Raw genomic sequence first — 27,942 nt, forward strand, 5'->3', positions numbered from 1 at the left:
TATTCAGATTTGTCAGTAATTGGGGTGTGTTCAACTACATACATGAATCAACTTTCCACTTTCTACCTGGTGTAAAAGTGTTCTAGGTAGATGTCACTGTTTTGCAGTAGCCAGCCCTGTGAATAAGGGGGAAAGCAACCAACCTCTTGCCTCTTCCACTCTGTGGTTTTTACCATTGCCACCGCATGAAACTCCTTTATTCTTTGGCTGCCTCCACCAAACAGCCCACAGTATCTCCCAGTCTCCAACAATACCTCAGGTAGAGTAGGCTGGCAAGTCAGCATGGGGTAGGAAACAAAACTCAGAGACTACAAAAGAGCTGAACAAAGTTACTTCTTTACTTAGATTAAGGTTTTGTTTTCCTTTCTAAGTAATAATCTTATAAATTCCATTGGTGAATATCTTTTTTTAAAGGTATGAGTGAAGGATGATAAATCAGAGTAGGATACATGCATTCAGGTATCCTGTTTAAGTTGTTTCCTTGTTTCAGCCAGCCTTATAACCTCTTTTTAGCAGCTTTTCCATCCAGCTTTCTTTGTCTTCTTCTTCTGGCAGTTCCTTTTCCTCTGGCTTCTTTAGGAACATGGGAAGCTGCCATATACTGAGTCAGACCAGTGGTCCATCTAGCTCAGTATTATCTTCACAGACTCGCAGCGGCTTCTCCAAGGTTGCAGGCAGGAATCTCTCTCAGCCCAGAACCGCATTCTGAGTTTAAGGTAAAATTTGTAGCTCATGCCGATGATGTTACATTACTGTTATCAAATGAAAATGAAATCTCTGTAATACTAGAGCTCTTCTGGGAATATGGCAAGATCTTGGGCTCAGAATTAAATGCTGACAAAAGTGTATTTGTTAAAATGGACCCCGGACGCCAGCAACTATCATGCCTACCCATCTCTGAATGTAAAAGCGAAGGGGCCCCAGAGTCCAAACTGAAGTGGGTAGATACAGTAAACATTTTGGGGATTGAATATGGGATTAAGGAAAAAGTCGGGGGGGGGAATTGGACAGATTGGGGGGAAAAGGTAATGCTTAAAATCACCATGTGGGGAAAAATGGAGCCTTGCCATGTACCAGAAAGAGGTTTACATCCGGACTTACCTGATACCCCCGGTGCATAACCTGGCGGTAGTCTATCCTCCCCCGCTCGATCTCCTTCGGAGAGTTGAAAGCCAGATCTTCTGTCACATATGGCACACAGCGTTCTTCCCTTTGGCCTGTGTGGTAGCATTTAAAGAGGTTGAGCGGGGAGGCCTAGCCCTACTTGCCCTGCAACCCTATTTTGTAACTGAATTCATGTCCTACAATTTTGGAAGCTGGATTTTCGTGAATATCCATAATATGTCCAACCTCCTGCAAAAGACCTGGGTCTCGCTTTTTGCTCTGCATTGGCGCAAGTCAGCATGGGGCATAGCATGGTGGGGGAAAGGATCTTTCAATGGTAATATCACACAAGTATTAAAAAGAGAACACCCGGACTACTTGAGAGATTTGTTATTCACACTTAAAAAATGGAAGGTTGAACCTTGATCTATTTAAAGGATCCTCCTCAGTTAAGCAGCTAAGGAAAACAATTTATGGAGAGATTCTAGAAGTGGGTTTCTTAAAACCTGATTTAGAACATAAACGCTACAAACACCGCACTTCACAGTACTTGTTGCAACCCGATCACCCTATCGCTCTCTTTAAAGAGAAAAAAGTCCCTTTCCATTTATGGGAAACAAGGTGGCGCTTATACCATCAAGTACTACCACTTAATGCGGCTAAGCCATGGCTCCCAGAGAACCAGCAAGAGTGCCCTAAAATCACCTGCAAACAGAAAGCTAGTGAGCTAGGCAAAACATTCAGGGAAACCCACTCACATTTCTTAAAAGAGTGTGTGGTAGCCAAAAGAGTGTGGCAGGGAGTAAGCAAGCTGTTAGAGTGGCCTGATTTGGAAAAACAGACTTGGGAAGAACTAACCTCGGGTTTTAGCGATAGAACCTCCTTTCGAGGTCCCAGAAAGAAACCTTCAAGGAAACGGGACGGAACGGGTGCCCTCATACTAGGGAATTGGAACGTTCCCCTTCTCGTAATCAGGTTAGTAAACCTGTATGTCATTTATGCAATGCTCCTGCATAGGAATAGGGAGGGAAGACGCGACGAAGAGGTTCACGCGGATGAGACAGTAAATCTCTTCTGGAAAAGTTTGTATGGTTATGTGCAAAAAGACAAGAGTATCTCTTCTAAACAGCAATGGGACAAATTGTGGAAATGGACATTGGACGTAACCCCCCCGATTACCTGATGTGCCTTGAAATCCCCCACCCCCGAGTTACAGTACTACCTGCATATACTTCATAACCTTGTGGGTTTCCAAATCCTTGTGTGTAAATCTTTGTAGATACATCATGTACAAACAACCACTTTGTATATAATTGTGCTTTGGCAACGTACTGTATGCTTTGGTAGTTTGTTGGTTCAATAAAAAAATCTTATCCTATAAAAAAAAATCTTGTCCTATCTTGAAGATGCCAGGGAAGGAACTTGGAAGCTTCTGCTCTTCCCAGAGTGGCTTCTTCTAAAACTATCCTTTCTCAAGCCTTTTGAATCAGGATCAGAATCTTTAATGTTACAGCCACAAGCCAAAACAAAAGAAAAAGATTACAGCTATACAGCAGTAAACAGAGTATATATGATTAAAGCAGTTAAAATTGAGATTCTCAAGCCCTTTGACCTTGGCCCCAAACTAACAACAAAAACATGCACTTCTTCTTACCAGAAATTTTAAAACATTCACCATAACTACAAATGAACACAAAATGGAGGACTTTCATCTTCACCTTCACACAAGGTGCGGCCCAAGTGTGTGTGTAAAAGGTATATGTTCATGATGCTGTGGCAGAAGATGCATGAGGATACAATACATACATCAACTTAAGAATATGACAATAACTACCACCCAACAGTCTAACAGAATAAATGAGAATGCCTTAAGATGCCTTGGACAAAGAACATCAGCAAGGATAAATTTATCCTAGGCAAAATGATACTTCTTTCAAGAATACTGCCAATGATCCTGAGGGACAGGTACTAAGTGGAGCTGGACATAATGGAATGCACTTATAATATAATATAAAATAAGATAGAAGATTATGGAAGAAATTGAATAGACAGAGAGTCTTTGTTGAGATATAGATAGCCCTCACATTGATCTCAGAATTACCACTCCCATCAATGCCAAGGGAAATTAGGAATGTTAAGTGCAATGTGATCTTTCCTGCAAACTCAAGAGTAAATCAACTGAATGAAGAAGGTTCAAATTCCTTTGCATTTAATATGCCATTTGGAAAATATTGATTTTTGAAGTTGCCTTTTGGATACAGTTCAGTGCCAAATGTTTGGCACAAAATAATGAACCAGTTTTTCTTTTTTAGAAAAACTCTGAGCCAAACTGTATATGATGTTAACATCATTGCAAGCACCCCAGGCAGAGCCAGCCTCTTAATGAGGTGAACTGAGGCAATCACTTTAGGCGGTGGATTATTGAGGGGTGGCAGTTACCACTGCCCCATCTGCCCCTCTGCTCACTGCCTCTGAGCGACTCTCACTGCACTACAGAAATTGCAGCCAAAGACTGCAGTCTTGCACATTTACTTGGGAGTAGTTAGCCCTGTTGAACACCACAGGACTTAATTTTGGATAAAGGTGCATAGGATGAAGTTGTTGAAAGATAAAGTAGTTGGTGGACAGGAGACAAATAACCTGTGTAATAACTGGTTGAGAAGGTATCAAATAAAGCAAGAGTAGCCAACCTCAGGTTCTCTAGCTGTTGTTGGAGTACTACTCCCATCACTTCATCATCATCAACTCCTACAGAGGGGAGAGTTGGTCTTGTAGTAGCAAGCATGACTTGTCCCCCTAGCTAAGCAGGGTCCACCCTGGTTGTATTTGAATGGGAGACCACATGTGAGCAGTGTCAGATACAGGTGAAACTCGGAAAATTAGAATATCGTGCAAAAGTCCATTAATTTCAGTAATGCAAATTAAAAGGTGAAACTGATATATGAGACAGACGCATTACATGCAAAGTGAGATAACTCAAGCCTTAATTTGTTATAATTGTGATGATCATGGCGTACAGCTCATGAAAACCCCAAATCCACAATCTCAGAAAATTAGAATATTACATGGAACCAAGAAGACAAGGATTGAAGAATAGAATAATATCAGACCTCTGAAAAGTATAAGCATGCATATGTATTCAGTACTTGGTTTGGGCCCCTTTTGCAGCAATTACTGCCTCAATGCAGCGTGGCATGGATGCTATCAGCCTGTGGCACTGATGAGGTATTATGGAAGACCAGGATGCTTCATTAGCGGCCTTCAGCAATTCTGCATTGTTTGGTCTCATGTCTCTCATCCTTCTCTTGGCAATGCCCCATAGATTCTCTATGGGGTCAGGACAGGCAAGTTTGCTGGCCAATCAAGCACAGTACACTGTATACTTGTCAGAGGTCCGATATTGTTCTATTCTTCAATCCTTGTCTTCTTGGTTCCATGTAATATTCTAATTTTCTGGGATTGTGGATTTGGGGTTTTCATGAGCTGTACGCCATGATCATCACAATTATAACAAATTAAGGCTTGACTTATCTCGCTTTGCATGTAATGCGTCTGTCTCATATATCAGTTTCACCTTTTAATTTGCATTACTGAAATTAATGGACTTTTGAACGATATTCTAATTTTCCAAGTTTCACCTGTATTCCTCTTAGGGGATGGAGCCACTCTGGGAAGAGCAGAAGGTTTCAAGTTCCCTCTCTGGCTTCTCTGAGATAGGGCCGAGAGAGATTCCTGCTTGCAACCTGCCAGTCTGTGTAGACAATACTAAGCTAGATAGACCAATGGTCTGACTCAGTGTATGGCAGCTTCCTAGGTTCCCATCCTGAGCTGGAAGGCTGAGAGGAGTTGGAGAGCATCAGGATGGCCAGCTCTAATAAATAATAAAGGATAAAATAGGAAAAAATGGAAAAGAAAGATCACAGGATTTATTAATGAAGTAGATCAGGAGGAGAATGCTAAAATGTACATTCAGTCAGAATCCAGATATGAGAGAAGGAAAAACATTCTCCTCACATTTCTTTACCATTGTGTGTGGGCAAGGTTTAAAATCCCTAGACGTCTGAGAGAAGAACTGTCAGTGTCTTCCCTTGCCATTCAAAATGTTCAGGTCAAAGGGTGTAAGTAGTGCTGAACTGTATATCTATTTCCTGAGAGATTTGTCTTACAAGATTAAAGGCAGCAAGATTTCTTTTAAGACACAGAGAACTTGTGACAAAATAGTTTTGTCTTACATGCCGAGGGACCCTTTAGAATGCTGCCTTTGGAAGTGAAGGTTGACTTCATGATTTTGGAGAGTGACTGGAAGACAGGCACAACTCATTAACTATGGGCTATAGATCTATGTATAGTCAAGGGCTGCTCTGGAGTGGGGGGGCAAGCACTCCCAGACAAGTGGATCCCCCCCATCCCCATTTCTGATTCAGAAATCTAATATGTGAGACACAGTTCATCCACCCATAAATGCACTTTGCCCCTTCTGTGCCCCTTACCCATTTTTTTCCTGGTACCACCAGTGCTGATTGCTCAGTGCTGACCATCTGATTTTTGACAGGCACATGGAAATAGAAAAGCTAGCTCCAAAGAAAACTGCAAGATCACATTCACATGTCACGTGGAACTGTGTCACGTGGAACTGTGTGTCCAGTGGACCCATGGTCCCGTCTCGCCCTGCCCCTGCTCTCCTGTCTGCATCCAGACAACAGAGAGAGGGTTCTCTCAGCAGTCAGCGAGATTGTAGAAAGGAGTGGGAACTGGCTGTGCAGGCTTCCTTCTTGCTTGAAGGATAGCCCACACAGCCAATCATGGAGGGAGAGAGGGAGGAGCTTCCTCCCTCCAGTCCAGCCAAATGCAGCCTACAGTGCTGCATTTGGATGGAACGGGGGCTCTGTGGACCCTTGGTTTTGAGCAGTGGAACTCACTACAAACCAAGGGTTCAGTTTGGAGTCTCCTGAGTGCAACCGCGGGTCATGCAATGGTTGGGACTGGAGTTGCATGCATTTGGACGTAACAGTAAGGAAACCACAGGTCCCTGCAACTCCAGTCCCCCGTTGTGTATGAATGCAGCATAAGATTCAAAAGCTTCCAGAAAGTCTCAGCAGGAGTTTGAGATTGGCTTTTGATCATCTAGCATGGATGGGCAACTTGTACAATAGCAAAAGGAACACTGGAAATTTGCTGTGAGGCAGAAGGCTGCACTTAATTGGTAGATTCACTTAGCATATGACAAATTAAAAACAATTTCCTGGTACTCCTCCCACCTAGACACTTGTATTCTCCAGTGTCAAACATATAGTTACATTTAATACATACATAGTTTCTCATTTCAAATAAGAAAATAAGAAAACTCAAAGCAGCTAACAAATATATATCAAACCAGAATCATCCCAATATCCGTCATTACACATAAAGTCTTCAATAGTACATAAAAACTCATTATCTGTTGTATTCCAGTGCCTTCAGATAGTGTCTTCTGTGTTCTTAGGCATACTTCTGAGCAAGCAAATATTGACTGTTGCTCTTTATGTTAAGATGACTTTATCCACCAGTGAAATGCAATTCACTTCCAGTAAACTATTTAGCATTGTGGCTGCACTTTAGTTAGACTCTGTTCCCTCCCCTGGCTTATTTGTTTACAGTGATGGAGTAGACAGCAAGAGATAACCAAAGAATTAATGTTACTGCCACTGAGAAACAAATAAGGCAATTAAAACTTCAACTTGTGCAAGCACACACTCATAACACACCCTGACCCAGAGTTCCTGTGCTATTTGCAGATTATCCTTCTAGAAGTTTTAAGCTCTCTGAAGTACCTATTTAGATGTATTCATTTAAAACCACCCCAAACCACAGCAGAATTAGAAAGAACACACACGTTTACAGGATGGTGGTGGTAGTGGTGTAATTTATAGGTAAATAAATAGCTAAATTTGTCAGAATTTTATTTACAAAATCTTTCAAGAGCAACATAAGCCCCAAATTAGACATTATAGTATACGTACATTTACATATGTACATATTTTACACCTGAACATAGGCTGCTTGTGTGCAGCACCAGGATCTGCATGGATCCCAGTGCTGCCCAGCTGCCTAACCCCACTTTAAAGCCCCTTAACGCCAGTGCCAGGAGCACCAATCTCATAGGGTAGCCCCCAATGCACCAAACTTGTCAGATGTCCGGAGTGGGTACACATCATCCTGGCCCCCGGAACTCAAACCAAACTGCTCTTAGCGGTTCCGTGCACCCCCCTACAGGCTAATCTTGTTTAGATGCTGTTCAGCAAACAACCAACCTAATAAATTTGCTGACTTCTGCTGTCCAGTCTCACATATCTCCAGTTCTCCCTCTCCCCCCTGCCCTTCAGCAATATTAAATGTCATGAACCTTTTATCATGAACCCTGTTGTCTATTAAGATCATCTGGAGAGGTTTGGTTACTGTTGCCACCGGCTTGCCCAGTGGTGACTCAGGACCAGGCCTTCTCTGTGGCTGCCCCAGGACTTTGGAATATGCTCCCTGCTGAACCTTCTCTGTTTGCTTTCAGGAAGACCCTCAAGACTCACCTGTTCTCACAGGCTTAACTTATGAGATAGTTTTTATTCGTTTTGTCAGTTTTAACTGTTTTTATACTGTATTTGTGTTTCTAACTTTGTACATTGAGATTCACATACTATGCAGAACAGAAATGTGATAGATAGATAGATAGATAGATAGATAGATAGCTGGTTGAATGTAATTTACTGAGTTAGGCTGCAGGCACAGAGCCAATGAGAAACTGCAACAGTGCCTTTCTGCCTTACCTGCTGCCCTTACTCAGCCTCTGCACAAGATGGTAACTGACTTTTCACTTACGTCTTTAAAATAGGCTTGATTGCTTCATACTAAAAAGGAAGCATTACATCATCTGGCCTTATTTTAATAAATATTATGTTAGATGATTCGTATTTACCCATTTTGGATTCTGCATAGAATGTGGTCCTGGCCTCATCTTAGCTGCTGAAGATTTATTGTAGATTTTATGTTCTATAACGACATAAGAGTGTCTGCAATCCATACTGTTTTCATATTAATAATAGCTAATTCATGCAGCTGCTGTGCATGTGGCCAACTGATGTTTTGGAGAGATGAACAGAACTTGGCTTATGGTGAACCAGCTATCTGAATTATTTATTACAATTGCAGATCACATGTTGGCATCCAAGTGCAAAGCTTTTGAAAGTGGGTTAAGTCGGTAGCATATTGAATTGTGACTTGTGCTTGCGACAAAAGATTCACGTGATATATTTGTCATGAACAGATTTCAATCAGGGCTTTAAAAACAAGCAAACAGCACACCCCCAGACATGTTCATTGACCAGATTTCCAGATATTTCTTATGTGAAGGGAAATGCCCCATAACTTCAAAACAAAACAAAAACCTAAAACAAATAATAATAATATAATCCCCACAGAGCTGGATATGACAGAGATTGAACTGGCAGTTCTCCACTAATAGAGAATAAAGTACCAAAGGACACATATTATCTTTTCGATAATTTCAATTTTTTGTTTTGTTGAAATGGGTAAGCATGAATTCATGGGACAGCCTTAGGACATACAAACAAAGGGGAGACTAATTGCAGCCTGATCCTGTGAATATACCTGGGTGCTTATGTTCAACACACAAACAATCTGTGTACAGTGTGCACCTGTACAGATCTGTATGTACAGTGATCTATCTACCCATTAGTTCAATGCGCACACAGTAGTACACTTCCTCTCTGTAATCTGCATTTGAGGGAGCCTGTAATCAGGTTCACTTTTAAAATGAATACATGTACAGTCGTTCCCACAAAGACATGTACATGTGTGCTGACATCTGTATGCACATACAACCCAATGGCCACATTCACATGTAACAGGAAACCAGAGGTCCCTTCACCTCCGGTTTCAGAATATGCATGTCCAAATGCAGGCAACCGCAGTTTCGGCCAGAGATGGACCTGCAGTTTCCCTCCCCGGGCAGAGAATTGTACCTTCGGTTAGTAGTGAGGTCTGCCGTGAGACTGCAGAGAAGGAGCTCTCTATTTCATCCAAATGTGGACGGGCAAGCAGGGGAGAGGGGGGCATGGGACCGTTGTTGGGGCACATGTACCCCAACCTTAGACTCAGAGGTACTAACCCAGAAGTATGTGGAATTCAGGCCTGTGTCTGGTTCCATTTTATTAAGACAGGAATTAATGCCTGGACTCAGGGTGAATTGACACCCAGATGTGCCTGGGTAATGCTTGGTAAATGATTTGTAAAGGCAGGGGTAATCTAGCATTGTTTATCAGTGTTTGTGGAATTCACAAGAGACACAATGGGTCAGGCTTAATTACCAGTCTCACACTGCTGAAATTAACCTGCTGTCCAGTAATCCCCTTACCTCACTAACAGGATGCTTCTGCCTTAGTCAAATGTGTTGATTAACTCGCCTCACACATGTACCCCTTTTGATGTTACTTTAAATATTCTTTTGTTATAATTAATTTAATTGCTGTCTCACACAAATAGAACTAACTCTTTCACTAACTCCTGACTTTTAACATTCTTGGGACAAGGCAGGAGAAGATATTGATTTGTTTTGGGGAATGACAATAGAACAATACTCTGCTAACAGGAGAGACCTTGTTTACCCTGGACTGACCAAATATCCTGAGCTAATTTTGGTAATTAAAAGACAATATTCAGAGGATAGCAGGAATAGATGCCTTTTGTGATCCAGAAGACTCAAATGAACATCAGAGGATGGAACCACTATAAGAAGGAGTCTCTGGACATGGCAGATGGGCAGTCTTTTGCCTACTAGCAATCTTGTGCCTACAAGCAAGATCTGCTCATGAGCAATCCAAGGGTTTGCTGCCCAAGCCGCGGGGCTAGAGGCAGGAACTCTTGCCATGGGAGAAGGGACTGTTTGTGACTTCTGCTGCCAAGTGAGAAGTCAAGACTTCCCCAGCCATGGTGCTCTGACTCTCAGCCGTGGTCTGAGCAAACTGCATGCTTGATCTAAAAGCTCCTGTCTCCAGCCAAAAGCTTCTCTCCTTCAGCTGAAAGCTCCACCGTTCTCAAGCCTCTGATCCGGGTAATAGGCTGCCTCCACAAGCCTTGGATCCCTCCATCCTTCCCCCTTCTTCTCCTTTCCCCTCGTCCCTCTACTAATCCCTGATCTCCCCAACCCATGCCAGCCCTCAGCCTTCCTTACCTCCCCCCCCCTTCCATCTATATCTGAATTGTATTAGGCTCTAGGAAGATTTAATACACACACATATGTTAGTTAGAAACACTAGGTGAATATTGTTGCTGGCTAGGGTTGAAATACTGTTAGTAATATTGATAGAATGTTCTGCTTTCTACTCAGCTAGATTGATGTTGTTATTCCTTTATATTCAATAAAGCCCATTGAATCATTTAGGATTGGTTTGATCTCCTTTCTTCCTTGCGCCCAGATCCTACATGATCACTATATAAAAGAACTTGGTCACTTGGTGACACTTATGAGACAGGCCTAATTTTGTATGCTAGCTAATGAGCATACTTAGTATACAAATCAGGCCTGGACCACAATACCGTGGGTTCTGCAGTTCTGTGTTACGTCCGAAGGTGGCCAATGTCTAAATAGAACTTATGTCTCTCCGGGTTCAGTGGGACGTAGGAGATTTCAAAATCTACTGGCTGAGATGATGAAAATTATTCAAAGTAGTCCCACTGAAATTAAAAGGACAATCATGACCTGCAACAAAAACCTTTCATTTCCTCACCACCCAGCTGCTCTGGAAAGGGGCATTGTACTATTACTGGACTTGCCATTAGCAATCTAATGGGTTTTGTGGGCCTGGGTTCCCCATACTTCAGGGAGTGCCTTCTCCAATATATTCTTACTCATCCCTTTCGGGAAAGTGATTGCATGTGAACAGAATTAAATCCTAGGAATCTGGAACATGAACAGCTCCCCCAGCCAGCAGGTGGTGCTGTGACTTTCTATTAGTTGGAGTGTTATGATTATCTGCTAGTTAGGACTATTTTCTATTCTTTAATCCATGTGATCTCCTGTCTCATTGCAACTTCTTGTTGCCCCTCTTTTCTTTATCCTGCAGGCTGCAAAGGAGCCAGCGTGGTGTAGTGGTTAGTGCTGGACTAGGACCGGAGAGACCCGAATTCAAATCCCCATTCAGCCATGAGACTTGCTGGATGACTTCCTAATCTACCTCACAGGGTTGTTGTGAGGAAAAACTTAATTATGTAGTACACCGCTCTGGGTTCCTTGGAGGAAGAGCGGGATATGAAATGTGAATAATGATAATAATAATGCTTGCAAGGTTTGTTTTTCTTTGGAATACTTGTACAGCAGCAGTACAAGCATTCCAAAGAAACTCTTAGTTCTGTGTGACTGGTTGATTTGCTAATTCTGCTAATAGTCCCTTGTGATGAGCTGGAGAAGGTGATCTACCTATATACCATCAAAAAGTTAGATAAAACCTGAGTTAGGAGTAAGGTGGCATCCACCTAAAGGAACTCACTCACTTTAAACAGAGATCTGCGTGCCTACTTCCCTCTTTAGTTTCCATCAGCAGGTGACCTTGCTAAATGGAAGGCCTTCTGTGCAGACTGTCAACAGGCTGTTATATCTAGAATTTTGCTGCTGTTTTTTTAGATTTAATTCTAGGCTTTCTATATGGAACTATTTTAGTTCCTCACTATTTACTTTTGCAATCATTCTGATTTGTGTTTTACCTTTGTATACTGCTTTGAATGCATTGAATACATTGTTCACTGCTGAAATGCAGCTATTAAATACAAGCAAAGCTATTAAATACAAGCAGCTATTAAATACAAGCAAATAAATACTGAAGCAGATGTTAAAGTTCAAAGTAAAAGTCAGAAATAAAGCATTTTTGTTGTTCTGCTAAATAGCATAACTACTGCCTATAATCCTCAATATCAACTAGACAAAATAATGTTACTTTCAGAGATGACTCATTTCACCTATTCTGGCTTTAATATTTTCAACCCAAGTGATGATGTGTCACCCTACAGTTAGACAAAATATATTAAGAGTTTCACCCAACTGATCCAAATGGATGAATAGACTGCTGTGTATTTCAGAAGTTGCCACATCAAAATCCAATTGTAGAAATCCCATGGAAGAGAAATAGACACACACCCTTGACTTATGTAATGGTTTAGAGCCTGTGTTCTTAATTATGCCCATGGTATTTCCAGTGGGAAAAGTTACTAACAAATTCAATCCTTATTCACGTTCATAACCTTGGCAGCTAGAGCACAGAGCAGTATTCACAGAAGCAGAGCTGGGTTTGAAAATGACAAGGATGTGTCCAAGATCAACCAATGCCTATGTAACTGAGCACATATTTGAACTCAGTTCTCCTAGCCCATTGCCAGCATTTCCACAGACTGCTTGGGGGCTTATCTAACCCCCCAAAAGACTGGAACAAAACCTTGAAAATGTGAATTTGAAGCATATTGCCATTTTGTACCCTGGTAAGGAGAGGAGGAAACAAAACCTTAAGATGAGGGTTTTGTTTTGTTTTTTTAAATCAATGTCCAAAAGGGTTTTAAACAATTTCATCCTTGCATATGACAACAGTCACAACAGGATGGATTCAGTTTCAGACATTACAAAAAGACCCAACAAAAGAACATAAGAATTATTTGCTTCTGCAAGTGTTCATCTGCTGTAATGTCTAAAGGTGAACCCATGTGAGGAGAAAGGAATGAAGTGGAGGGAATGCACCCTTGAAGTCAGTGCATGCATTCTCCTTGTGTGAATTTCTCTTTGGTCATTATTGTGCACTTATATAACACAAAGGTCTGAGACATCTGTGTATCTGTTGGTTGGTGTCTCTTACATCTGAAGCTGCTTGCATAGTTGTCATGACTCAGCCTGTCGCAGCCCCTCTCAGAAAAGTTACTCTAAGCTGTAGGCCAAGGAAGTAGGACTAGCACTACTGGATCGTGACACCAGACTGGAGCCTGGGGGATCCCTGGGGCTTGGGTATCCCGAGGAGCTTCCCTTGTGGTCTGAGCTTCCGGGAACAGCAGCACTAAAATCTGAGCCCACTCCAGAGCTGGCATCTTCCATATCACACCTTCCGATGTCTGCATGCCACTGTTGACAAGGCTGGTGGGAGTAAGGAGACTAGAGGAGGAATATCAGACTCCAGAGAATGCCCCTTTAAGGCTTCCCCTCTTGAGGCAGGTTGCTGGAGGAGCTCAGGTGGGTTCAGTGTGCCTCCAAGGAATATTGAGTCAACTTGTTCCCTTGGACACTTTTCCAAGATCCTGAAGACTTGCCTTGCTTTGCTTCTGTCTTCTCGCATTGTCTTTGCCACACCTTTGCTTCACTGTGACTTTGCCTTCTCCTTGCCTCGCCTTGCTTTGCCTCGTGTAGTACCTGAGCCAGCTGGGGTGGTCAGTACCATCTGCAGGGGGCGAGTGGAGGGGCAAGTGCTCATTGTGATTTTTGACAAGGTCTACAGCTCTTGAAATGGAAAATAGATGATACAGTAATAGTGCCATACTTTCAGTGTGTTATCATACTTTTATTGTTCTGACCATTGGACCTGCAGCAGCAGCCAGATGTGTATTGGTGCTTTAAAAGCTTTAAAAAGTTATTAAAGCACAAAAACGGCAATACAATTTCACTGATGTTGTCAGAGGAATGAAAATGAAAATTGGCAGGAATGCCCTCCAACGGTTACTCCATGGAGAGGGTATAACAATTTCTTCGTTGTTACCCTAACCTTGACCCTAACCCTTTCCTTGTGCAAAAATGACTGCAATTTTACCCAAACCATTTAGAGGTAGGAATGAAGAAGGGGTGATAGCACAGAGAAAACTTTGAGTGCAACAATGCTATCACCTATTTTCCATCTCTAGGGTGGTAGACCTTGTCAAAAATCACTATGAGCGCTCCATGCCTGAAACGGTACTACCGAGCAAAATTTGTGGGCCTGGCTCATAGACTAATGGGCAGCCAGGACAGGACAGTAGTGCACTGCAGATGGAGAACAGTAACCTGGGATTAGCTCCAATCCTTGACAAATAAATGTATTTATAAATCACAATTTTCCCATTTGTAAAATGGGAAGTACAAGAATTAAAAAGACAGTATTATTAAAGCGGCAACATCTGATGATGGAAAAGGATAAGACCACCACTGCTTGATTATTGTATTGATTATTTATGGTATTACAATAAATTAAGCCAGAGAGAATGGCAATATCCATGTACAAAGCTACATTGTATAGAAAGTGTTCCACAGAAAATTTGACTAATGACTAACACTTCTAAGTGATAACAATTATGCTGTTAAGAAAAGGCTTGGACCAGTTGGAGTACTAGCATATGCAAAAGTCTAGACAAAATATCAAATATGCAGGCTGGATTTGGAGGAAATCATTTTCTAAAATAAAAGTGTGTTTGTGTCATTGTATACGGTAGCTATTTTGTTATCTAGGTTAGAAATATAGAGATCAAGCAAGTTCGTTGAACAAAGAGCCCAAGCGTTTTACAACAATTCCCTCAGGTTAAAAAGATCACAGCTGCAGTCTTAATAATATAGTAGTATATCGCCAGGTTTCCTAGAATAACATATGCCAACAATACATTCAGCATTAAAGTCACTTACTTGGCATATTCTATCTGAATAAGTTATATTCATGCAATAGTAATAATTTTGCTGGAATGTTGGGATACACTTCTGAATTAGGGCAGAACTAGATAATGATGTTTGATACAGACAGGGCTGCTTTCAGCAGTAGCAAACATTTGCTGAGTTCTCCTCCCTTCCCTTTAAAACAGGCATACTTGTGTCTTAACATCATCCAATCATGCTATTTGCTGCTCTCATTCCACATCATTGGCTGCCTCTGATGCGAATAGGGAAACATGGTGATATAACATGGGGAAGTCTGCCTAAATGTTACAGGAATAGAACAATTTAAGATTGCTGTTTTGAATGGCAGCTCCGTGTAAATGTTAATCTGATTCCACTTTCAGATTGAATGGCATCTTGCATGTCCCAAGAAGCCGGTGTGCTAAATAGAATGCATGCTGTTGGGGGCTTCTGCATATGTCCTGGAGACTTGTATACACACATTCCCCCATCCCCATGTCAAAGTAAATGGCTAGATCTTTAAAATAAGTATTGATTGAGTGTGGGAAATATTTAGAGTCATACTCAGTTTGAGCATTTTCAGGCAGATTGGAGGAAAAGGAGATTTATTTATTTTAAAAACCAACCAACCAAGGACAGGCAGTGTATACCCTACCAACCACATCAGGGCCACCAACATTTTCTTCTGATCTGCATAGCACAACAGGGGTGTAACTATAATAGGGCAAGGGGAGACAGTTGTCTGGGGGCCCACTGCCTTGGGGGGGCCCCCAGAGGCAAGTCACATGAATGACTCTGCCAGCTGCGCACCCAACCGGGCTTCCTTCAGTTGTATTCATCCTCTGACATGTATATGGGTGTTAAGACTTGGAGCTACCAGAACAGCATGTCTTTCTCTAGTACCATTAAATGACTTCCATCATCCACCATTTACAAAACCTTAAAAAAAAAAATTAGGATGATGTTCTATTGTGGCACATAGGATATATAAATTTTACTATGCTTTTTGTTACCACTGTTCAGCCTCATTTAAAATTTCTTTACTTCATGAGCTGAGCTTCAGTGAGGGGGGGGGGGCATTTCAAAATCTTGTCTCTCGGCCCACTCCAACCTTGCTACGCCCCTGTAGACCAATCTATTTGGTTTCAATCTTCAGGAGTAAGGTTGCCAACTTTGACTGAAGCTATTCCTGGAGATATCCCCCCTCCCCCCCCCCCAATATCAAGCCATTAAGATATCCAGGATTGCTTTCAGTAGTCTCCTGAAGGTTGTTGAGTTGAATCCTAAAGGGTTGGCAACCCTGTTAAATAGGGATGGGAAAGGATGAGTGAGTGCCTGGATGGAGAGTTAAATTTGCAAGAGCCTGTGGAGCAATCATTGCCTATCACTGTTTTGAAATATTTAGAGCTGACCTTAGCAGTAGTGTAGTGAGGGCATAGTGAGGCCTGTCTCTCCACCCCACCCCACCCTGGTGGCAGCCTCCCAGCAGCGACCCCCCAGTGGGTCCCCTTCTCTTTCTACCGTGTGCATGGAGTGCCCCTTCTCTTCCCGCTGCACGCAGGTGGCTGAGCAGCGGGCTGCTCCCTCAGGAAGGCCGCCGCCGCCGCCGCATCTGTAGCAGGAAGAAAAGTGGCACAGGAAGGGCACCACTGGGTGCCCGTCACTGCGAGCATGGCATCCCAGACGGCAGTTGTGCATGGCTTCTTGGAACCTGTGCACACAAATACAGCTCTGCTCCTGGACCTTAGCTATTAGAGTAAGACTTGGCGCCCAAAACAGAAATCACCAACCCTATTGTGTGAAAGATCCGTCCCACCTTGCATTTTGTTACCTCTGCTAACTGAGCAAGCACCTTTTGAAATGGTCATCATCAAGGAGAGAGCAACTGGCCCTATCCACCCGCAGCACAGTATGCCTCCAGAGACTGTTGCTGGTGTCTGTCTTATGTTTCTTTCTAGATTGTGAGCCCTTTGGGGACAGGGTAGCATCTTTCTTATTTATTTATTTATTCATTCATTCATTCATTCTCCCCACGTAAGCTGCTTTGAGAACTTTGGTTGAAAAGTGATATATAAGTCTTCATAAGCATAGTAGTCGTTGTTACATTTCCTTCAAGGGGAGGACTCCAATTGCTGTTTAGGTTCATGCAAGGAACTTGCATTAACACAGTGTGGATCTGGGTGCGTTTGTATTTTCTTTGAAGAAGTCACCCTCCTCCCCCCTCCCACATGTCACAAATTGCTTTTGAAATTGAGCAGAATTTCAAAAGAAATTTATCATGCAGTATGGGAGTCTATTGTTTAAAAGAAACACTTTTAAAGCTGCCCCTACCCCCGCTGTCATGGAAGTAGTTTTATGGGGTTTTTTTGTCCTTAGAAAATGATTACCCTTTAGATTACAGCAGTTTTGAAGTTTATGTACCCCTATGCTTAAGAAAATGAATGCTAATTGTTTGAAAGTTGTATTAACATATTTGGTCTTCATTAGATTCCGATTTACATTTAAATGAAAAAAGTTGGGGGGGGGGCAGGAAACATAAAAAGAAAAAAAATGATAACAGAAGATTCATGATTCAGATTGCAGTTGCTATATTTGTTTACACTCACTTCATTTTATAGAAGTTTATGTATACTTATCTTAATTTTGGAGAATCTTGTAAAAAGTGTGGATAAGTGTTGTAAACCAATATAAAATACAACCACCCTAATTTCCATATTTAAACAATAACATCAGAGTGTAGTGCTTCTAAACCTATACTTAAAAATCACAATACCGTAAATAACTATTAAGACTACTCAGCCTGTATTCAAGTCAATTGTTAGTTGCACTTTGTATTTAACTTGTCTTCCGCCTCATTTTGCGGATGTATTTTCCTTTTCCTTTTCTTTTTTGTAAATCAAAATATAGTACTTTGGTCTACTTTCTCAACTCTACACCAGGAAACAGAAAAACAAATTTGTAAAGGAAAATATCAATAAGGACAAGAAAATGTGTCCAGTTTGAACTGGTGTGCCTGTGAGCCGCTGTGTGCCACAGGAGGCTGGGCTGGGGGGAGTGCTGCTACAGTACACGTTGGTAAGCATTAGAAGCACCTTCTCCTTTACTTCTAAAGGTGCCTCTCACCGCTGCCACCGGCACCACCTGCCTGCCCTTACCACGGCCACTCTAACTTTTATTCTATTCCAAATTTTACAACACCTTTATCCTAACTTTACAATAGCCACTCAAACCAGAGAACTGGTTTGATATGGTTTGATCGAACAGACTGGACCAGCTGGTCAGTTCGACCGAACCAGTTCGTGGACTGCGATCCAGTCCGAATTTCTTTCGAATTTGGACCAATCCATGCAAAAACGGTCGGTCGACGCACAGCCCTAGACAAAACAAGCAGAAAGGATTTGTTCAAGAGAAGAGTAGAGGTGGGTAGGGAGAGGGAGAGAGTGCACCTAGGGTTCCAATTACCACTGGGATTACTTTGGTCTTTTTCTGCCACAGCCTTTCAATTTCAATTTGTAGATCTTTGTATTTTGTGATTTTTTCTATTTCTTTTTCTTCTATTCTGCTATCCCCTGGTATTGCTATGTCAATTATTTTAACTTGTTTTTCTTTCTTCTCGACTGCAGTTATATCTGGTGTATTGTGTGGCAGATGAAATAAAATAATAATAATAATAATAATAATAATTATTATTATTATTATTATTATTATTTTGATTTCTATACTGCCATTCCAAGGGTGGTTTACACAGAGAAATAACAAACAAATAAGATGTAACATCTGTAACAAAAATTTAAAACATTTAAAAATGTTCTTAAAACATTAAGAATTTTAAATTCAGTTGGTACCTTTGTATGTATTGTCTGAATAAACTAAACTTTGTTCCAAATGTCATATACCAAACATGATCAATATTATAAGTAAAGCAGGTTTTATATATAATGCATTTTATGTTCCGGAAGAAACAACATGACTTTAGATCTGTAAAGTGGATTTTAAAAAAGAGAATCACATATATTTCAATTTCCTCCCACTCTTTCATTTTTTTCAGGCGGCGGGGAACAGTCCCCCCCTCCCCCACAATTGGCTTAAAAAATTCCAGAAAATTTACATGTCTAAGCATGGGGGCTAGCACTACATGCATGCTTTTGCTAGAAGATGTTAGGATGCTTAATTGTTGTTTCTTTAGATTGTGAACCACCCAGGGACTTGCGTATGAGGCAGTATAAAAATGTGTTAAGTAAGTAAGCCATCAAAATAAAATTAATTTAAGAACTCCTACCCATCCCATCTTGACAATACAATTCAAGACCTAAGATTCCTCAGCCAGACCCTAAACAATTTTAAGAAGGGCTTTTTAAAAAGTGGCACACAGCAAAGAGGAATCAAACAGGAATTCCTCCAAAAGCAAATATGTTAAAAACCCATATAAAATAATGAATAAATGGAGTATATTTATTTAAAATCCTCCTTGTCTGGAGTGGGGCCAAAGATAGCAACTTGTGGAATATTTTGTGCTTCCTCTGCAGGAGGGTTGGGGAGAGAAAGAATAGCTGACCTGAGGGCCCTCTCATTGATTTCTGGACTGGATGGGCCAGATAATGCTGTTTGGGGAATCTGAGCATTTCCCCCTTCTATTTTGCCTTGCCTTTGGGTGTATGAAGCATGGTGGGTTACATTTTCCAGCATGCTCCACCAGAGATCTTAAATGGTATCAACCAAAGTTTTTTCATTCAAGTCTAGACATTAAAGAAGTCTTCCTTTCCATGTCCTTTGTTCTCCCCCTCCCCCAAAAGTTTTACTCCTCTTCCCCTCCCCCAAACTGAGGAGTTGCTACTCAAATTACCCTATGTCTTCACCCTTGATTGTGGAAGAAGCATTCTCAAATAAAGTTGTTTTTAATAGACTCCTGAGGTGAGGTAAACAGTAGACCTGTGCACAATCAGAAATATCATATCATATTGTATCCGGATTTTTGGCCCTTCTAAATATCATTATCATTATTGGATTTTTGACTGAAAATCTGATAACCATCAGGAGAAATCCCCATAGAAGCATATGGGTAAATTAAAAAAAACACCAGAGGAAAAAATGGCTGGGCAGAGAACTCTAAAATTAGGCACACATGTTGTTCAGGATAGTAGGACTCTGTGTATTTCATTTTAATAAAATCTGTCCATCTATTTATTTTCTTTCTTTCTTTCTTTCTTTCTTTGAAGTAACCTGGAGATTACACTCACATCTGAGAATCACAGGGAAAGCTATGTCATATCCAAGAATTGCAAGGGAAGTGATGTAACATGTGAGAACCTATCACTTCCTTTTTAAAGTGTAATGTAAAAATCAAATTAAAAATAGCCCAAATAAATAAATAAATGCATGGGTGTGCAAGAAAGCAGGCAGACAGACGACAGAAGATGGCATTTCCTCCGCAAGCCATGATTTGGGCGGGTGTGTGTGTGTGTGTGTGTAATGCAGACTCTCTTTTGCACTCCAATATCATCTCTGATTTTTGACCCGCTATCGCCGATACCATATTGGATAATTCCAGTCTGATATATGCTTCCCTATATTAGATCAGAATTATTTCCCATCACTCCGATATCAGGCCATTTCTGATACTGAAAATCCGATATTGCACTGACTTAGTAAACAGCCAAATCTTCATTGGTAACGAGTTTCAAAGACTGGATGCTGCTATGGATATGGAGAAGGCCCAGTCAAGAGACCCTAAAATTTATTATGGACTCATTTCTTCAGGTGTCATATCAAGCCAATAATCAATCAACAAGTTATTTCCATATTAGAGATTTATCCCAAAATAACATTTAAACCTTTGTGACAAATGTATTATTACCTCTACTATTCAGCTGCAACAAGTAGAGTTTTCACTTTTACATATGTAGATAAGGTACAATTTAGGTGAAATGATTCTTGTGAAAAACAACTCTCTTTAATCACATTAAGTTGTGCTTAGAAATATTTGGTAAATGGAAAGAGTAAATGATAGACAAATATTAGATTTGTTGCTCTGTCATTAAAATTTCTCTTTAAATATTTGTATTTATGTTTCTATGTTTGAGCAAGAAAAATGCAGATGTACCTTAATATTTTGTAACATTAGATATAAATATCTACGTAAAAGTGAAATTATAAGTGAGACACACACAAATGAATAACTGAAGGGCATTTGGAGAAAAGGAAGCCAGTTTATCATCAATACAGTTCCTTCGCTCCTAGGGAATTTAGCCAGCACATATGGTTGTCTAACAGGGGGTCTCAGAACAGTGAGTGATCAGAAGAACCATATGTGCTAGTGTACCAGGGAATGTTGGCTCAGAAAGTATGGCATTTCCTGTATTTCTCAGAACCATTTTGCATTTAAATTGCTAAGTTGTCAACACATTGCTGCTTTGATGCTATATTCAACTACTTATGTTAGTGGCACCAAAAGCTAGAACACATTTCTCACTGGGGATATTTTAAAAGCAATTTTGATAGAATTATACAACCTTGATACGAAGTGAAAATTAATGACAACAAATGATCTCAACAAACATGTTTTAGAGGGGTTAGTTAGCTGTAATGCTATATTGAATCTCAGAAGTAAGGACCCTAAAGGCTACTTATCAGTGCGATGCCTCCACATAACACGGCACACATCGTTTTGCACCACTGCTGTACATGATCATAGAGACCGATGTGGACCTATCCCAGCCTAATATCTGACATATTTCCTCTCAATTATCCTTGCTAACCGAGCAAAGAGTAACTTTTAAAGTGATGACTGTCTTATATTTAGCAGGGAGAGAGCAACTGTCCCTATCCAACATCAGCACATCATCCCTCCAGTAGCTGTTGCTGTGTCTGCCTTTTCTTTTTCTTTTTTTAAAAAAAGATTGTAAACAATGTTGGGACAGGTAATCACCTTATTTCTTTTTCTGTGTGGACCACTTTGAGAAGTTTTTTGTTGTTGAAAAGTGGTATATTTGTAATAATTAGTGCAAGATAAAGGGAAGTGTACACCATTCCTGATGTACACACAGTTCCTGGTGTAGAAACCAGATGTTTCCAAAGGCAGAGACCTTGCATCAGATCCACAAGTTTGAAAAGTTGAGCAGCAAACTTCAGCCAAAATTATCAATAGATTACTCAACAAAGTGCAATTCTGTTCATGTTCACTCATTTAAGTTCTAATATGCCCTTACTCCTTAGGAAGAGTGTTTATCATACTCCTTAGGAAGAGTGTTTACCAAGGGCTTTTTCCTTTCTCTAGGAAGAGTGTTTACCAAGGGCTTACTCCTTAGGAAGAGTGTTTACCAAGGGCTTTCGCTGATTTTTTAAAATTTAAAACATTAACACTTTGCGTATCTGTCAGAATGTAAAGAAAATATTTAACCTTTGCCCGGATAGTGGAGTCAGACTGAACAGATGAAACAGGGAAAATGTATAAAACTTTGATTTCAATCCTATACAACTCCATACTCAAGTATTCCTCAGCCACAAAGAGGTTAATTGCCCTGTGATGTTTCATGTTCCCCCACTGAAATTTATTTGTTTTTTTGTAAATTGCAATGTATAACGTGTACCTGAGGTTTCATTGAATGCGAAACTGAAACTGACCACACCTGTTCAGATTTTAAAACAAACAATCAAACAAACAAAACCTCTATTCTTTACTCTATTTTTTTCTTCTGTTCTATTCCTGTTCTGCCAAAGGAAGACCTTAATGAAGGACTGATTTCTTTATTTGCAGCTCGTGTCTTGCTCAAGCCATTCCACTCAGGTTTTAAAAAATAGTTTTATTACTTTGGATATATTTGACCCCAAAAACTGATTAGTAAAGTAGACTTTTTATTCAGTTAAGGACTAAGATTTATTTATTAAAATGTTCATACTTATTCCACTTTTCCATTCCTAATGAGACCTTCAAGGCAGCTAACAACTGCCATAACCATCAAGATTGCTTTTCCTTCTAACAATGAGTAAAGTATTTTTTTAAACAGTAAAACTGTAAATTAGCTCAGGAAGGCACCTAAATTGGTTTTGGTAATATCCAGGTATATTTGAATTCAATTGATTAAACGTTTGGTTAATTAGTCAAACAATTTAAGAGAAAGAGCAATTATTTAAGCAGTTGACAAATGTATTTAAAAAACTACAGAGAATCCATAGTCTGATTCTTTGTGATCAGATGTCGATGGTACAAGGATCAGATGTCAAGGGAAAAACACAAACACACAGTAGGCTGGGCATAGTGGCATAAGGTCTTGAGATCTGGCACTCAGAAAGAACAAGCAGCAGGACTTAACACCTTCAGGAAGATGACTGACAGTATCTTGAAAGATACCTGGTTGCTGCTGCTATGTTCTCCCCTCAGCTACTTTTACCATTAGAGAACACCCATGAACTCTAGGCACACTAAAAACCATGTCGAAAATGAGTGGGGGTCACCCTTGTCACTTGTTGCCTCTTAACCCCTCCCAGTCCAGCAGCTATTTTGTGCTCTCATGGCCATGGGCTTCATCCTATTTATAGAACATTTTACCCTCCATTATCTTCATTGATATTGTGGTAGAGAGCCAATCCTATCACTATGCAGTAGGAATGTAAAACTGTGATTTTCAGTAATGCAGCAAACTGATTATCCCTGTTAACTGTGGCTGTGAGTGATCACTGTATTGTTTATCTTCTTTATACTTGAGCTTTCCATAAAAAATGAACAGACTGACCTCCCTGCATTTTGTGGCCTTCTGTCTCCTATTTTTACAATTATTTGGAAGGACCTTTCATTGTTTTCTTGCAGAAATAACTAAAACAACTACCCTTCTGAAACATAAGGGTGACTCTTATTTGTGTGATTTTTACAATTGCATCCACAATGAATAATGTAAGTGGGTGTTTAGTGCAATCTTTGAAAAACAAGTGAACTGTAGTTTCAATAATGTTATTCTGACTGAAGTTTTAAGCTTTTTCACTTCTGTCTTCTTCATATCTAAAGTCCCTGTGGGGACCCTCTGGAGAGTGTGTTGGGTGGAGTCAGAAAGACAAAGGAGGGGAAGGAGGAGAAAAATGGACTTGTTGCTGAAGAAAGCTTAGTTAATCAAACATAAGATTGCTTTGTGTTTATGAGGGAAGCAACTATAAAACATTTGGCAATGAGATTTTGAACCAGCTATGCATGTGAGCCTGCAAAGCTTGTAAGGTCTCTGCATCTCCATTTCACTGTATTACTGGGCCTACATTCTTGAACTGCTGCAATCTATTATTGCTGCTGCTGATTGTTTCTCCAGGACACTTTCCAGATTGCACACTGCAACAGTGTCACGACATGTCCATTAAGTGTGCTTCCCTACTGCCTGTATTTCAACATCGCAGTCCCTGGGCTGTCAGCACGGTGCCGTCCACATTTCCGATGCTTTCTTTCAGATGTTATTCTTGCATTTTAGTTCTACAATGCTGCAAGTCCATTGCAGAAAAATAGCTGCATTTTCCTGTTGTAGGAGGGTTGCACAACCTATTTACGTTTTCAAAATGATCTTGCCAAGCTGAAGCATTTTACTGCTAAACTGCGTGTAATCTGGAAAGCGCCCAGCTTCCTAACTTCACAACTCCTGAAGGTACATTTTCCTTATCAATCCTGGACTCTGCTGTTCACTGGATACACACTGCAGCATGGCTCAGATCCCACCACCACCCCTGGACTCCAGTAGGGTATCCCAATGGTCCCTGGGGAAAACTTGCTCTGGATATAATGGGGCCTTTTGATAACCAACGCACAAAGCAAATATTTGTTATAGTGATGGTGGATTACTATTCCAGGTGGCCAGAAGTTTCATTTGCTGACAACATTACTACAAACAAAGTGATCCAGTTCATGGCTGCAGTTTTTGCAAGAGAAGGAGGCTCTTCACACGATTAGTGTGAAGAGCCTCTAGAGGGTTTGCGGGGAAAGCAGGCTTAGCCCACTCTCCCCATAGACGAGCAGACAGTCTAATCTGGTCTGCACGAGCACGCAGGGCATGCTGGAGAGACCCCCGAGCCGGGAGGCTGCTTTTCAGCCTCCCGGTTGGGGGGTTATTCACGAAGGGGCGGGCTACCTTAGCGGGCTAGCCGCTTGTAAGCCACTGGGCTTGCCTGCAAGCCCACTGGTTTACACGAGCAGCACAAATCGGGCTTGGAGAGCCTAGCCCAATTTTTGCTGCTCGTGGGAATAGCCTCAAGGTCTTCCTAAAGAACTAGTGACTGACAATGGGATACAGCTTATCTCATTTGAAATGGAGCAATATTTGCATAACCATGGGATAAAACATAAGACTATTTCCTTGTGTTTTTCTTGAGGGAATGGCTTAGTGAGGAAAATGAACAGATTTGTAAAATAAAGTTTACAGCTGGCAACTATGCAAAAACCACCATGGAAATAGGGGTGCACAAACTGGTTTGGCGCCTCCTTCAGGAAGTGCCAAACTGGCTCGGATGCCCACAGCCAAACTGGTTCAGCAGGGTGGGGAGCGGCTCCCTTAAGAAGCAGGTAAGCAGGTCCTTATCTGCTCTGCTGCCACCCTGCTGCTTTTCCAGGCCTGGAGCTCACACTACCAAAAGCTACATGCCATGCCCAGAAAAGTGGCAGGGTGGCAGTGGAGCAGGTTTGGACCTGCTTACCTGCTTCTTAAGGGAACCACTCTCCGCCCTGCCCGCAGTTGCCTGAGCCCATTTGGTGACGTCCCTACCTGGAAGGCAACAATCATGAAACCCTATTTGCTTATAAAACGACTCCTCATTCTACTACAGGAAAATCACCTTTTGAACTACTGAGAGGACGCAAAGCTACCACCAAACTTACCCAATGGCAACAACTGATAGGGCTTTCCATGCCATCTCACCCTGAGGATGCAGAGATTCCAAGATCCATGACTGATTAAGGAAGAAGCAACAAAAATATAAATTGAATGCGGATCAGAAACAGGGTGCAAAACAGCAAACATTTCAAGTGAGGGTCTTTGAGTATGGCTGCCTTATAAAGTGAGAAAGGGATGTTCCGCATATTCTGGACCAAAACAAATAATCAAAATCCAAGGAGCTTCTGAGGCGAGTCTCACAATTGGTGAGACTCGCCAAAATTGGGTTTGTGGGGAGAGCGGGCTTAGCCCGCTCTCCCCACAGACGATCCCCAGACAGCCCAGGGTGGCCGGATCGGCTGCCCACACGACTGCCAGCTTGGTCACAGAGCTGGCGGGGACTACAGGGATCTGGGGCCATGCAGCCCCCAGAAGTTCCAGGATGCCCCACGCGAGCGCCGGGAGGCTTGTTTCAGCCTCCCGGCGGGGGTCTCCTTGTGTATTGTTGCGCCGCAGAGCCACACCGTGGCAATACGCGATCAAAAAGATGCTCGGTCCACTAACCTCGACTAAAGGGAGGAGGAATTGGGAGGGTTTGCTGCTGGGAGCTGTGTGGCTCCCATGGCAGGAGACGATCAGGAAAAAGCAGGCTAGGCTCCTTGAGCCCGATTTTTGCTGATCATGAGAATCTCCTCCATGTCATATTGGATGATGGAAAGAAATGAAACAGTTTGAGACTTTCAAGCATGCAAACTATGAGCAAAGAGGGAAGGGAATCTGATTTCAAGAGAGGAACTGGAGAGGAATCTGACCTCACAGATGAGGCTGATGAAAAGTGATGGACAATCTCTGTGCCAGAAAACAAATAACTAACAGCTCCTATGCCAGAGACCCCAAGAATTAGAAGTGTGCATGACAGGCGACCACCTAAAAGGCCAAATTTTAAATAAATTCAATTCTAGTTGTTATAAAGGGGAGGGATGTGTTGTATTCTATCTAGTAACTTTTAATATTTTGTTTTATGTAGAAGTTTGTCCCAGTTGTCACCAGAACTGCCTCGGAGTGCTGACCAGACACTCCAACTATGCTTATGGCTTAGCGTGGGGAGTTAGCTTGGGTGGAGGGAGCAGTTTGGGTTCAGCGTCAATTTGAGCAAGTTTTGCATTTTGGAAAAGGACAAAGCGGCAGAAATGCAGTTTTATTAAGGATAAATGGAGGTACAGGCAGGCAAAAGTTAGTTACACAAGGCAATAAAATCTGAGCTAATGTTTTGAGCAAAGATCTTGCTGACAGTAATTTAGCTTAAAGTCAAAATTGAAGGTAGACCAGCTTGGCTAAGGTGCTCAGACCAGAACCTGGCTTTAAGGCTTGCTGTGGAAATTGCTTAAATGCAGAGAAGGTGAGGGGCAGTGAGGGGCTGAGCAGACATAAAAAATCTTGTGCGAGAAGAGTAGCAAGACGGGAAAGAAAAGGTCGAGGAACAAAAGTCACCACTCGCTTTGAGAGTCTGTGGATAGTAAATCCAAACTGATTCTGAGGCCATGTGCTTTGACCAGGGGTACATATATCCAAAAACATGTCCCGAGGCAGTTTCCAAGCCATGCTGTCTACCCAGCATGGTAGCACATTCCATGAAAGACAAAGCAGCTCATAGCTACTTCAGTGTAATCTGATTGAGTGGATCCTGGCCAACAATGGCAAGGTGAATTTATGCAAAACATGTTGCTTGGGTTGAATAGAACTATGCTAGATTGCACATATGAAGAGCAGGGTGCCTTTAGGGGCAAAAGATTATAGCAATAGCAATAGCACTTACATTTATATACCGCTCTATAGCTGGAAGCTCTCTAAGCGGTTTACAATGATTTAGCATATTGCCCCCCAACATTCTGGGTACTCAGATCTTTCCAATTATATCTTTCCAATTTTGATGCACTCATTTCCCTGAATCCTTGCCAGCTAATTGTTAATTCAAAGATAGGTTAGGATATCTGGTGTGGTTCCCAAGGAGTGCTTTACCATTATCTCTAGTGGAAGGGAGGATCCCTTCCTTGGCTGGTTCACCTTTTGAAGTCTAGTCTGCTCACCAGCTATTCTGACTGGAGGGTACATTGTCCCATGCTTTTACTCATGCGGAGCGACCAGCTGTGGGTCTTGCCAGGTGAAAAGTCCATGCCCATGAACTGAAACATACAAAATGGAGACTGTGATCCCACAGTCCAATGCACATAGCTTTTTATGCTACCCCCAAACACAGCTGGTCTGGTAATACCGTGAGTATCCTGTAGAGAATGTCGAGTGGGTGGGTGGAGACACAGTCGGTATCCTGTACAGAGTGTGGGGGGTGGA

At 41.6% G+C, this 27,942-nt stretch overlaps 1 long non-coding RNA gene across 1 annotated transcript; it reads right to left on the bottom strand.

Moving 5' to 3' along the window:
- Nucleotides 1-320: 320 nt before the first annotated feature.
- Nucleotides 321-27,920, bottom strand: LOC128349012 (uncharacterized). Its single transcript, XR_008318490.1, has 5 exons — nt 27,866-27,920; nt 27,681-27,776; nt 25,599-25,669; nt 1,102-1,217; nt 321-705 (listed from the first exon to the last, which is right to left on the bottom strand). It is a non-coding gene; the product is annotated as an uncharacterized LOC128349012 (long non-coding RNA).
- Nucleotides 27,921-27,942: the final 22 nt, after the last annotated feature.

Source organism: Hemicordylus capensis, chromosome 1 (assembly GCF_027244095.1).
Source record: "Hemicordylus capensis ecotype Gifberg chromosome 1, rHemCap1.1.pri, whole genome shotgun sequence".
Lineage (NCBI taxonomy): Eukaryota > Metazoa > Chordata > Lepidosauria > Squamata > Cordylidae > Hemicordylus > Hemicordylus capensis.